Consider the following 13,921-nt stretch of genomic DNA (forward strand, 5'->3'; position numbering starts at 1 on the left):
CATTGATTTGGACTGGATATGAATACATATGCCAAAGGTCAAAGAACAGGTTTAAATTCAATATGTCACCTTGTATCCTAAAACAGATAGGATTATCATCTGTTATCACCCAAAATCACAAAGGTTTTTCCCTGTTATTGGAACAAAAATTACTCAGTTCTGAATGCATACATTTATCAGTATTAACTGTTTCATGTCAATTAACAGTACGAAAGTCTCAGCTAAATGTTCCTGATATACCATGTATACTTTGTAAAAATATTCACAGAATTCCATAAAGTTTTCTGAACCCTATGAACAGAGTTCTTAACTTAAACTGCATTGCCAGCAATTAGTATTTCCATCTTAATCCAGTTGTTTCGACTAAGATGGAGAATCTCAATCAATTATCATAGAATAGAATCTTAGAATCCCTACTGTGGGGAAGCAGGCCATTTGGCCCCTCAAGTCCACACCGACCTCCAAAGAACATCTCACCTAGAAGCATCCTTCCAACCTATCCCTGTAACCCTACATTTACCATGTCTAATCCAGCTAGCCTGCACATCTTTGGTCTGTGGGAGGAAACCAGAGCCCCAGAGGAAACCCATGCAGCATGGGGAGAAAGTGCAAACTCCACACAAATTCCGCCTGAGGGTGGAATTTAACCCGGGTCCCTGGTGCTGTGAGGCAGCAGTGCTAACCACCACTGCCCAATCATGCAAAGTTCTTATTCACTAATTATGTTAACACTAACCTGAGAAAATTGTTAATGAAACAAACTAGTAATGATGCCACTGCTAAAAACTATTCATATGTATGAAAAGGTTCAGAAAAGAATTACAAGGATGTTACCAGGACTGAAAGATTTGAGGTACAGGGAAAGGCTGAATAGGCTGGGGCTGTTTTCCCTGGAGTGTTGGAGGCTGAGGGGTGACCTTATAGAGGTTTATAAAATCATGAGGGGCATGGATAGGGTAAATAGACAAGGTCTTTTCCCTGGGGTGGGGGAGTCCAGACTAGAGAGCATAGGTTTAGGGTGAGAGGGGAAAAATTTAAAAGGAACCTAAGGGGCAACGTTTTTATGCTGGCGAATGGGACTTGATTAAGTTATCTGATCGGCATGGACGAGTGGACCGAAGTGCTGTACATCTCTATGATTCTATGACTATGTGGGCAGAATCTACTTAATGCACACTAATTACAGAATACATAGTATACTTGTGGTAAGTACATCAGAATTGCAAATCCTTTTGTGTGAACATTAAGGTGTATATAAAAATGGCAAAAAAAAGGAACTTATAATGTTAAAATCCTTACATAAACCTAAAGCCATTAGAAAAATAGAGGGATAATTCTGAAGTTCTAACTCCAGTTCAAACTCACGAATGGTATAGGTATGATGAGGGAGTCTGAACCTCCCTCTGTAGCAAATAGATTACAGTCTTATAATGTCTCCTGAGCACCTATTATTTATGCAAACATGGTATTTCCTGAAAGCATTAGGATAAGGTTACAATCATATTTGTAGTAAAAATCTGAAGTTAAAGTCTTCACTGACTCCAGAACCAACAGGCTTGACATTCCCTACATTTAGTCACCTGCAGCTCTCCAAAATCTCAGGTGCAGCTTTTGACATTTAATGTGATGTAGTAGTAGTGTTCAAAGAGTCAGCATGAGAAGTAATGGCTTTACAAGTGGCAGCAGCAAGAATGAGAACTAGATCAACAAAACCATTCCTGACATTTTCAGCAGTAAAAGAGGCAAGTTACTGAGAAGTGGGCGGGCAGGATGCATAAAATTGATTGATTGATTTATTGCCACTTCTCCCGAAGTACAGTAAAAAGCTTTGTTTATGAGCAGAACAGGCAGATCATAGAAAGCAAGGCTGTATATCAGAGGTTGTAAAGAAAACTTGGTCAGAGGCATACGAGTTACACTGCACAGGGTGTGCATTAGGTGAGATCAATGTTAGCAAGATCAGCATTATTTGAGAGTAGAGACTCCCTCAAATTCATCAGTCTAATGACGGCCTGGAATAAGCTGTTCCTGAATTTGCCGGTGCATGTGTTCAAGTTTCTGTATCTTCTACATGATGGAAGAGGTTGTAGGAGATCATTACCGGGGTACAATGGGTCTTTGATGATGTTGGCAACCTCATCATGGCAGCAAACCGTGTAAATGGAGTCCATGGATGGAATACCACGTTCTGTTCTTTCTTACAGTCCTGGGCAGAGCAATTGGTGGTCCAGGCCATTATGGATGTGGACAGTATGCTTTCAAAGGTGCATCTGTAGAAGTTGGTGATGGTCCAGCAAAACAGTAATAAGTGAAACCTGGTATTCCTCAGGGTGATCATGAACCAACACTGAGCTGACTTCATCTTCATCAACCTATTCATGGGGTTCAAATTGAAGACTAAGGGTGTGAATCAAACCTACAAGACACTGTTAGATAAAAAAGGATTTCCTCAATGATGGACCTCCTAGCCTCCATCATATTCTCAGATAGATATGTCTCTTATCCTCCGAACAGAGCTCAAGGTGAGGCAAACGTATTGAAATGATAGAACATATTTCACAAACATGTTAAAATGCTGCTGCAAAATTAAGTATTTCCTTTATGGAATTAAATCTAAGCTTGTAGATCACAACTGCAAAATAAATATTGGGTATAGTTATCTACTTATGATCATTCGTTTGCTTCATAACATATATTGAGCATTTAATTCGAACCACCCATATATATTGTCTTTCTCCACACAATTATTGTCTTTTGTTAATAATTATGGCACTCATCAGGATTATTACTCATATTTCAAGTTAGAGGACAGGATGAAATTGAAACTGCTTTGAACACTCTGCAAACAAACATAACGTAAATATAAAAAGCAAACAAAATATGAGGATAAATATCATTCATTCTTACAAAAGCAGGAGCCTTCCCACAAAAGCAATTTACCTCAGAACTGGAAATCTGAAATAAAAACAAAAAAACTGCTGGAAATGCTCATCAGATCAGACCAAAGTTTTTGATGAAAAGCTATTAAAATAACTTGTTTTTCTTCCCACAGATGCTGCCTGACCTGCTGATTATTTACAGTATTTTCTACTTTGGCCGTAAGAACTTGCATGTCTTTTGTGGGTGCAGAAAATAGAAAATGTATGAGCCAACTTTGTCACTTGAGGACTGACTATGAATAGTTTAGCAAGATTTTCCAACAATCTAAAGATTTTTCTTTATCAGTTGTTCAAACTGCAGCAAGCAAACTTGGAGTATATCACTTGGAGTTCACTTTAGCTGATACAACCAATTCATTATCAGTTCTGAAATCAAAGTAAAATTCCCAATGATTTGTTGACAGCAAAACTTTTAGAATGTATCTACCAAAAGAGAGAACATGGCTGTGATTTTTTTTAATAAGTAAGGAGCCTGATCAAATTTCCAGCCCCTTTGACAAAATCTGTAGCAGAAAGGACCTACAACGAGGACAGTACAACATGTTAACTGTGGTTTATGTATCAAAAGATCAGATACTGTGAATTTCTGCTCTCTAGCTTGACGTCAAATGAACTCTTAATGTATTACTAACTCACAGTAGCCACCAAGATATCAGATATTCAGCATGTATGCTGCAGATATCTTTCATTAACTATTAATATTCACCACATACAGCAACCTGACAGAACCTGGTGGAAAAAATATTGCTATAGTTCCACGAGCTAAGTGCTTTGCCTCCTGACTACTAAAAGAATTGTTAATGAACCATTTCCCAGGTTTACACTGCTCTGGATCTGGCTACTAGAAGGTGCCCAACAGTGATCTAGGGTGGCTCTCTTGTTGAAAATAAATCAATTTATACTCTTACCCCTCAGCATTAGAATCGACCTGAGTCCAGGAGCTCAGCATGTGGGAAAATATATCCCAGCAGACTGGATGTGCTATTGTAGTTAATGGGTTTAAATACTGTACAAGCAATAATGCCAAAAAAATCTGCTTTGAAACAGCTACTTCAAATTTGATATTAACACATCTGAATAAAAGCATCTCACACAGATCACTCCCCAATCAATACAAGCTTCATTTTAACCTTAGCAACCTGATTTTAACTTAGGATAATATACAAAATGACATGCAAAGTTTTAACTGAAAACCTTTCTTAATATCTTCAAATACAGAAGCAATCACGTATAGAGTGCTTCAGGAGCAAATGAGATGCACATTTTAATGTTTCCCTTCACTTTATTCATAATGGTTCATTCAAATCCTTTCATGCACTTTTCTAACTATTTTTGTCATTTTATCTCAATGTATAGTTAGGTTTTCAATATAACTTCTAAGCACATATGCTGTGTAAAAGTATTTTAAGTAAAACACCAAAACAAAAGAAGAATGGTGCAATTGTGGAGCATCCGCATTAAGGATTTAAGGCTCATTAACAATCTTAATTCCCAATGAAATCTGTAATTACTATATTCGTGCAGCTGCATATTTAACCCTTTCTTCCTGAAACTAGATTCTCAAAGGCAGCCACCATTATTGTTTGTAACTTAATTATTATTTTACTCATTAATAATTAGAATTTGTGCTGTAATCTCATTCTAGAAGCAGCTCTTTTACATCTTTGGTTCTAACATTACATTGTAATTTCCCCTTGTAAGTTAATGTATGAGAGGTGGCTTAACTGATGAATATAACTCTAATTCAGTTCCCCAAAATGTAATCAGCATTTTTTCAACTGCACAATTAGATACAGTTGTAAAAATACTATGCCTCGGTCAATCTCAGAAAATTTCTTCCAGCAGATTTTTTTTAAAAATTCTCACATCTCCTTATAATTCATGTCCTCTTTCTCCTATAAGGTATCATTGCTCTACTCTTCCTGTGTTGTGATGCAAAATGCAACTTGCTTTACTGCTCAAGACAGCCATTAGAAGTATGGTTTGAGGTGATTTATCTGCAGATGGTCTCTCTATTTCTAGGATAACATTCAAAGCTCCAGCAACCTATGAGGTAGAACTTCTGCAAATTACAAATTCGCATCTTACCATTGTGTCACAGAAATTAGGGCTACGATACATGGCGTTAGACTGACCAGATGATTGACTAATACTGCAGGTTTTAACACTTCTGTGAAGAATCACTAAATGTTTTACTATATTGAAGGTGCTATATAGATGTAAGTTGATTATTGCATCAGCAAATTCCAAATAATTTTCCAAGCTGCAAGTGTCACGGAGTACACAAAATACCTCAATAGTTTGAAAGCACTTCCAACCATTATCTTTTGTGTCTGGAATGAATAAAACTGTGGATTAATACAACAACAGATCATTCTTTAGGCACATTACTGAATGAGTTACCTGTGTGTCTCCTAAGTCACAAAACAACCTCACCATGAGGACAACAGCTAAACGTATGTCTGAATATAACCCAAATTATACACCATAGCCTTAATATTCTAGTAATGGGTAGGATAATTGTACCTCGGAAGTATTTTACATTTATTTTTGTTCCACACCTATGTAGGAAACAAAAAGATTGCCTATTACAAGCATGAAGAATTGTGTTTGAATAGTCTAATTAGGAAAATGAGGTCCCACACTAAATTATAAATTTAAACAACATGTGCTGTAGAGAAACTGCCTAGTCAAGTTTGGACTATCTGTTAAAGACAGGTTGCTGTTGTTGTTGCACTGATTGTTTTGAAGTCTATTGTAGGGTTTCCAGACTGCGGGTTATGATTCCCATTCAGGAGCAATCAGGATCATGAGCTTCAAGACAACAATGGGATAATCCTGGGACAAACTCCATGGCGCTTGGTACATTTACATGGATTTTAATTTCTATCCATAATTCTGATAGCACATCCAAAGAGAATTTTTCTCTGAGGTCTTATTAGAGCCAGCAAATATTGTTGAAGAATTCATTTATCCCTAGCTGCACCCCACTTCCTTAGTCTGTGCTCTCCCTCCTACATCTCTCCCTCACCACCATTCTCCCTGTCTCACTATTCCAATCGCTCTCTCTCTCCACCTTCTCCCAACTGCTTCATCAGCCTTTACCCTCCCCTTTCATCCCCCTGCTATGAATGCTCTGTCCGTCCCCTTGATCTGATGGCTGTACAAGTCATGTACAAGTCTTTTTCGTTCACTGGCTTTAAAAACTCATTTCCCTCTCTGTGGCTCTCCCACTTTCATGCTCTGATAACATTTTCTCAACGTAACACTGAATGCTCTTCCCCTTTCCCATCACCGCCCTCTTTGATTCTGACAACTTTCTCATTCCCCCAAGTCTGACAACTCACACCCCCTAAACCAGAATAATTTTTTGTCTAGGAGGAGGTAACATGGCCTATTGTGTCCTCACTGTCTCTAGGAACTTAATGCCAATCTGCTGCCTTTATATGTTACCTTGTACCACTCTCCTCTCCCACACGACCTTTCCCACTGCTTTGCTTCTGACTCTGAGGTCATGCCATGACAATTTTCTAGCATAAAAATGGGATCACCATGTGTTTTAAAATTGGGAAGTTTTGTTCTACTGCATTGACAACAGACATTTCTTTGAACATCCTTTTCTCCCCTTACATTACTGCCATTCAAAACTGTCCAACGTGAAATCTTTCCAGAATTTTGATGACTGTTGTTTAGGACAAGGTATTGTTTACAAACTTGGGAGGGTAGAAATCCCTATCAGTGCTCCCATAGGGCTGATGAACTGCATGAGAATAGCATCTTCAGATCACAATATCACTTGCATTATGTTTTTTCCTGGCAACATCCAAGCTATGTCGGCACTCAGTTGTCTAGAATACTAATTAGACCCCAGCTGGAGTACTGTATGCAGTGCTGGTGTTGCACTTTAAGAAGGATGTAAATGTGAGAAATGGTATATAGCAGTATTTGGTCCCATCACATACAGCACAACCACTGATTCTGCTATGCACTGTGTTATAAGCTATTTTACAGTTATTTATAAAAACTGGATCATTCTTTACAATTACAAGAATCACAGCTGTGATAAGCCTCTTTGCTACAGTACCTTTCCAGCAAAGAGATGTCTGACTAATAAACATATCTGTTGTTCATATTTTTTAAATTGTTTCTCACATGGATGTGGGCAATACTGGAAAGGCCACATTTATTGCCTATCCTGAACGGCCCTTGAACGGCTTGAGGACAGTTGAGAGTTATCACTTGACTGTAGATCTGGAGTCACATCTAGGCCGGACCAAGTAAGGATGGCTGATTTCCTTCCCTAAAGAATGGACTGGATGGGTTTTATGTCAAGTGATGATAGTTTCATATTCTGATTACCAAGATGACCTTTGAATTTAATCTTCGTTATCTTTATGAACTTAATTTAGTTTCTATCAGCTGCAGTGTTGGGATTTAAACCTACGTCCCCAGGATATTAATCTGAGCCTCTGGATTACTAATCCACTGACATTACCACTGCACCACCATCTCCCCATATCTGTATTTAGGAAATAAATTCACTTTTCCATTAGAAAATAGGAACCCACTAGAATGGGTTCAGTACTGCTATCATGGGATAAGTGAGAACACATCTGAACACAAGGAGGAGTAACCTTTCAAAATCAGATAGTTCCACACCACGTTCTCCTGCTCATTCATACTTATGAACTTGAGAATCACTGAGCTTTTACAATGCAGCAGCTAATAAACCATGTGCTTTTTTCTACGAATTTGCATTCATTTGGTTTTTGTTATGTCCAACTAATAAATTTGTTCTGAAGTGCAATCACATCCATATCAGTAATCATGAAAGCTAACTTATGTACAGCAACAAAAATTACAAATTAATGTATATTTTGGATAGTGTTGGTTGAGGGTTGAGTGTAGGCCAAGACATTAGGAGGACCCCTTGCTCTTTTTTTCAAAAAGGTCATAGTATCTTCTAATTCATCCTATACAGACAGACCTGGTCTTAATTCAATATTTCATCTAAAACTAATTAACTCCAATAAGAAACAAAGAGGATTGATGAAGGCAGAGTGGTAGATGTGATCTATATGGACTTCAGTAGGCGTTCGACAAGGTTCCCCATGGGAGACTGGAAAGCAAGGCTAGATCTCATGGAATACAGAGAGAACTCGCTATTTGGATACAGAACTGACTCAAAGGTAAAAGACAGACGGTGGTTGTGCAGGATTGTTTTTCAATGGAGGCTTGAGACCAGTGGAGTGCCACAAGGATCAGTGCTGGGTCCACTACTTTTTAGCATTTATATAAATGATTTGGATGTGAACATAAGAGGTATAGTTAGTAAGTTTGCTGATGACACCAAAATTGGAGGTGTCTTGGACAGCGAAGAAAGTTACCTCAGATTATAACAGGATCTGGATCAGATGAGCCAATGGGCTGGGAAGTGGCAGATGCGGTTTAATTTAGATAAATGTGAGGTGCTACATTTTGGGAAAGTAAATCTTAGTAGTTCTTATACATCTAATGGTAAGGTCCTAGGGAGTCTTGCTGAACAAAGAAACCTTGGAGTGCAGGCTCATAGCTCCTAAAAGTGGAGTCGCAGGTAGATAGGATAGTGAAGAAGGCGTTTGGTATGCTTTCCTTTATTGGCCAGAGTATTGAGTTGGGAGGAGTTGGGATGTCATGTTGCAACTGTACAGGACATTGGTTGGGCCACAGTTGGAATATTGCGTGCAATCTGGTCTCCTTCCTATCGGAAAGATGTTGAGAAATTTGGAAGGGTTCAGAAAAGATTTACAAGAACATTGCCAGGGTTGCAGGATTTGAGCTATTGGCAGAGATTGAATAGGCTAGGGCTGTTTTCCCTGGAGTGTCAGAGGCAGAGGGGTGTCATAGAGTCACAGAGATGTACAGCATGGAAACAGACCTTTCGGTCCAATCCGTCCACGTCGACAAGATATTCTAACCCAATCTAGTCCCAAATGCCAGCACCCGGCCCATATCCGTCCAAATGACTATATAGAGGTTTATAAAATCATGAGGCGCACGGATAGGATAAATAGACAAAGTATTTTCCCTGGTGTGGGGGAGTCAGAACGAGAGGGCATAGGTTTAGGATGAGAGGTGAAAGATATAAAAGAGACCTAAGGGGCAACTTTTTCACTCAGAGGGTGGTATGTCTATGGAATGAGATGCCAGAGGAAGTGGTGGAGGCTAGTACAATTGCAACATTTAAAAGGCATCTCTGGATGGGTATATGAATAAGAAGGGTTTGGAGGGATATGGGCCAGGTGCTGGCAGATGGGATTAGATTGGGTTGGGATATCTGGTCGGCATGGATGAGTTGGACTGAAGGGTCTGTTTCAGTGTTGTACATCTTTATGACTCTATGACTCAAAGATAGCTCTCCTTCGGTTCAATCGCATTTCTGTACTGAAACTTAAATACACAATGTTCAGAGCTGAGTTCCATAACTGAGCGAGCAGAAGGAAAATGTATCGTAGGCTGTGAGCAGGGTTACAGTGTATAGCCACAACTACTGCTCTCTGTTAAATCTCCATATACGACCAACATGCCACTAACCGATTTACTCCGAAGCTCACAGTCAGATTGGTCAAGTAACAATTCTACTTTAAGGATAACTAAAGTTCATTGCTCCACAAATCATATAATAACCTCAGAAGTGGATGTACGTTTACTCACTGAGCTGGAAGGTTTGTTTTCAGATGTTTCATCACCAGACTAGGTAACATCATTAGTGAGCCTCAGGTGAAGCACTGGTGTTATGTCCTGCTTTCTATTTCTGTGTCTTGGTCTCTTAAGGTGGGTGATATCATTTCCGGTTCTTTTTCTTAGACAATCGTAAATGGGGTCCAAATTGATGTGGTTATTGATGGAGTTCTGATTAGAATACCAGGCCTCTAGGAATTCCCATGCTTGTCTCTATTTAGCTTGTCCTACGATAGATGCGTTGTCCTAGTCAAAGTGGTGTCCTTCTTCGTCTATACGTAAGGATACTTGTGATATTGGTTCATGTCTTTTGGTGGCTAGCTGGTGTTATGTATCCTACTTGCCTGTTTATTACAGTTCTTGCATAGTATTTTGTAAATGACATTCGTTTAGCTGGTTATTTGTATAGGGTCCTGGAGGTTCATTAGTCGCTGTTTAAGTGTGTTGGTAGGTTTGTGAGCTATCATGATGCCAAGGGGTCTGAGTAGTCTGGAAGTCTTTTCAGAGATGTCTTTGATGTAAGGTAATGTGGCTAGAGTTTCTGGGTCTGTTGTGTCTGCTTGTTTGTCATTGAGAAATCGGTAGACTCTTTATTGAGTACCTGTTCTTCCTGAATACGCTGTGTATGTATTTTTCTTCTGCTGTCTGGAATTCCTGGGTGCTGCGTTGTGTTGTAGCTCATTGAAATAATGTCCTGATGCAGCTCCATTTCTGGGTTTTGGGATGATTGCTACAGTAGTTAAGTATTTGGTCTGTGTGTGTTGTTTTCCTTTAGATGCTGGTTTGAAGTTCTCCATTAACTGTTCGTTCTACTGTGACATCTAGGAATGGGAGTCTGTTGTCATTCTCCTCCTCTTTTGTGAATTTTGTGTTAGTAAGGGTGTTGTAGGTTTCCTTTAATTTTTTCCGTTTTGTGATGTTGAAGGTGTCAGACATGTAGCGGACCCAAAGTTTGGTTTAGATAGTTGGAAGGGTTGTTTGTTCAAGTCTGTGCATTACTGCTTCTGCTGGGAACCCTGATATTGGTGATCCCTGGTGTTCCATTGATTGTAGGTCTTTTTATTAAATATAAAGTGGATGGTGAGGCACAGGTCTACTAGCTTGAGGATGTTGTCTTTGCTGATGAAATTGGTGCTGTCTGGTGTTTGTGTCCTTGGTTCCTAAATACGTAACTACAGAAGCAATCATTCCAACACCCACAAACTGAGCTGCAACAGGACTTTATTTCAACGAGTCACTACACACTGCAGCACCCGGGAACTGCAAACAGCAGAAGAAAAATACCTACACAGCATATTCTGAAGAACGGGTACCCAATAAACACAGTCCACTGATTTCTCAACAACAAACCCAAACAAGCAGACCCAACAGACCCAGAAACCCTAGACACATTACCTTACATCGAAGACATCTCGGAAATGACTTCCAGACTACTCAGGCTCCATGGCATCATGATAGCCCACAAACCTACCAACACACTTAAACAGCAGCTGATGAACCTAAAGGACCTTATACAAACAACCATCAAAACGAATGTCATTTACAAAATACCCTACTAGGACTGTAATAAACATTACTTCAGATAGACAGGCAGGAAACTAGCCACCAGGATACACCAACACTAACTAGCCACCAAACGACATGACGCACTATCACTTGTATCTTTACATACAAATGAAGAAGGACACCACTTTGACTCGGTCAATGCATCCATCATAGGGCGAGCTAAACAGAGACACGCACAGAGATTCCTAGAGGCCTAGCATTCTAACTGGAACTCCATTAATAAACACATCAATTTGGGCCCCATCTACCATTGTCTGAGAAAAAGAACTGGAAATGATATCACCCACCTTAAGAGACCAAGACACATAAATAGAAAGTTGGACATAACACCAGCGCTTCACCAGAGGCTCACTGATGATGTTACCTAGTGTGGTGACGAAACATCCAAGAACAAACCTTCCAGCTCAGTGAGCAAACTTACAAACAGAATCTCAACCTGAGCTACAAATCTTCTCAAAAATTGCAGACTTCAGAAGTCTTTGTTTCAAAAGTGGAATCCTTGCTTCTGAACCACACTCAGATGAAGACTCCCCAGTTCATATACAACTTCCGCTAAGATTACAGATTTAAATGTTCCATAAATGTTCAGTTGAAAGTAACACTGAACTAGAAATTGAGAAAATCAGCCACAATTTATGATTGCTGAATGGAATACAGCATCCTGACTGGAGATGTGTGTGTTTGCCAATGCTGTCGTTCGACGGCTGACCTTTTAGATTGCATAGCCAAGCTTTGGCAAAGTATCAGAATATGGCCAGTACTATGTAAAACAGTACCAGGGTGCAGGAGAAAAGAAAGAACAATTTTTTTTAAATTTCAAAAATCTTGAAGCACATGGACCCTAACCAATTAATATGAAGTGCTATATTATGTTTAAATTGAATTAAACTCTGTAGCTGACAACTGTAAGAGCTAAGCCTCTTTCAGTTCTGCCACAGAATTTTATACAAGAGACATTTGTACGAAATCAAAATGAAGCCTCACTTAATACAGCCACTGCTGACCACTAAAAAAATTAGAAGTAAAGTGGTTTTGCATTCCTTTTATCTTTTGAACTCTAGTTTAATAGAAAATAAATTCAGCTTGTCAAACTCTAGATGACATTAATGATACAGGTGCAGGTTACTGCATCAGTGCCATGATTGAAGTCATTAATGGACAAACATCAAGCAATATGCATCATAATAACTGGATCCTTTATTCTATTGGAAACCATATTTTGAATTAACAATACAAAACCCAGTAACTTAAATATCAGAAATAAAGATTATTTCAATTCTATCTAACACAGGAAGTATGGTTCCTGTAATTAGATATTTTTGATTAATGTTGGAAAGGTCTATTTTCAATTGATATTTTATTTGCTTTTTTTATCTCTATCATCTTCCATTTCACCATTCTGTGAATCAGAGGCTAAGCTGTGCTCTGCCTACACATAGATTTAAGTGCTGGGACGTGTACAGGCTTATTGGCTTCTAACAAACTTGCCCTTACTCCCTATCAAGAATCTACCTTCAGCACAAGGCCTACAACAGCACATTAAAATACAGATTGTACCAGCCTTGGGACCAGGCCTGTGCCAAAACAGAGGACATGCTAGACAACAAGCGGTCACATATCCAGCACACAATCCAAGGCTGCAGCCCTGTGCGTTCCCCTCAAAGAGACTGAAGCCCGGCATGTGGCCTTCTGCCTGCTCCGTCTGGCCATCTTGGTCAGTGACATTCTCGGAAGGACGAGACAATTTCAAGGAGGTGCTTCAGAATGACAGCATCCCCGGTGGAGTACTGAGAGTGACAGGGAGGTGCAGATCTAACCATGACTATTAGCAAATGTTGTTGGTAACTAGTGACTATTTCCTCTGTAGCAATAAACCACTTAATATTACTAAATACTAACTTTTTAAAAATGGTACTTAAAAACGTATTATAGGGAATGAGATTGGAGGATGATTCAAACTGGAAGCACTGTTGCTGCCAGTCTAGAGAATGTTGAATAAGGGAGGTACCAACTTGTGTTGAAAATGAAGTCCTGATATTGGAATCAGCCTTGTGTCCTTCAATTGCAATAGCATGCCCACCAGTTTTATATGAATACATACATTTCATTTTATAAAAAAGTTGCATTTAACATATAAATGCACTATTTAATTACCATATATTTTGTGAGAAAAACTATTCATTAACAAGTTACCCTTCAGAAAAATTTGAAGTTCTATTTCTGCCATATTTAAATTTCTGTGTTTAATCAATCAGTGGGCTCAAGCTTTGGTTGCCCATCCTTTGTCTCTTGTGGGATGTTACATTTATGTATCAGCTTCTCTCCTTTTGAAAGCCCCTTCCATTGTTTAATAAATAATGAAAAATCTCATTTAAAATAATTTTAAAACAAAGGGTGAAAAATAAAATTGAGAATAAGATTCTTTTTAAAGACAGTGAGTAGTAATGATCTGAAACCCATTGCCCACAAGGGTGCAGAAGAGGAGTTAATTAATACTTTGAAAAGAAATAAACATGTGAGGCTGAACAGAAAGCATAGGAACAAATCTGACTGGTTTGCTTTAGAGTCTGTACAGACTTGATGGACCAAATGTCTTCCTTCTGAGCCATAGATTATTCAATGCCTTCAATGGCTTTGGTGAGCTGCTTAAAATTATTTGTATTATATTTTATTCTGAATCCATGACTAGAAAAATG

General features: G+C 38.9%; 1 protein-coding gene across 2 annotated transcripts in view; it reads right to left on the reverse strand.

Annotated features, from left to right (window-relative positions):
• mrrf (mitochondrial ribosome recycling factor) overlaps positions 1-13,921 on the reverse strand; it is a 46,194-nt gene that overhangs the window by 27,973 nt on the left and 4,300 nt on the right. The gene's annotated exons all lie outside the window — the stretch shown is intronic.

Source organism: Chiloscyllium plagiosum, chromosome 30, assembly GCF_004010195.1.
Source record: "Chiloscyllium plagiosum isolate BGI_BamShark_2017 chromosome 30, ASM401019v2, whole genome shotgun sequence".
Taxonomy (NCBI): Eukaryota; Metazoa; Chordata; class Chondrichthyes; order Orectolobiformes; family Hemiscylliidae; genus Chiloscyllium; species Chiloscyllium plagiosum.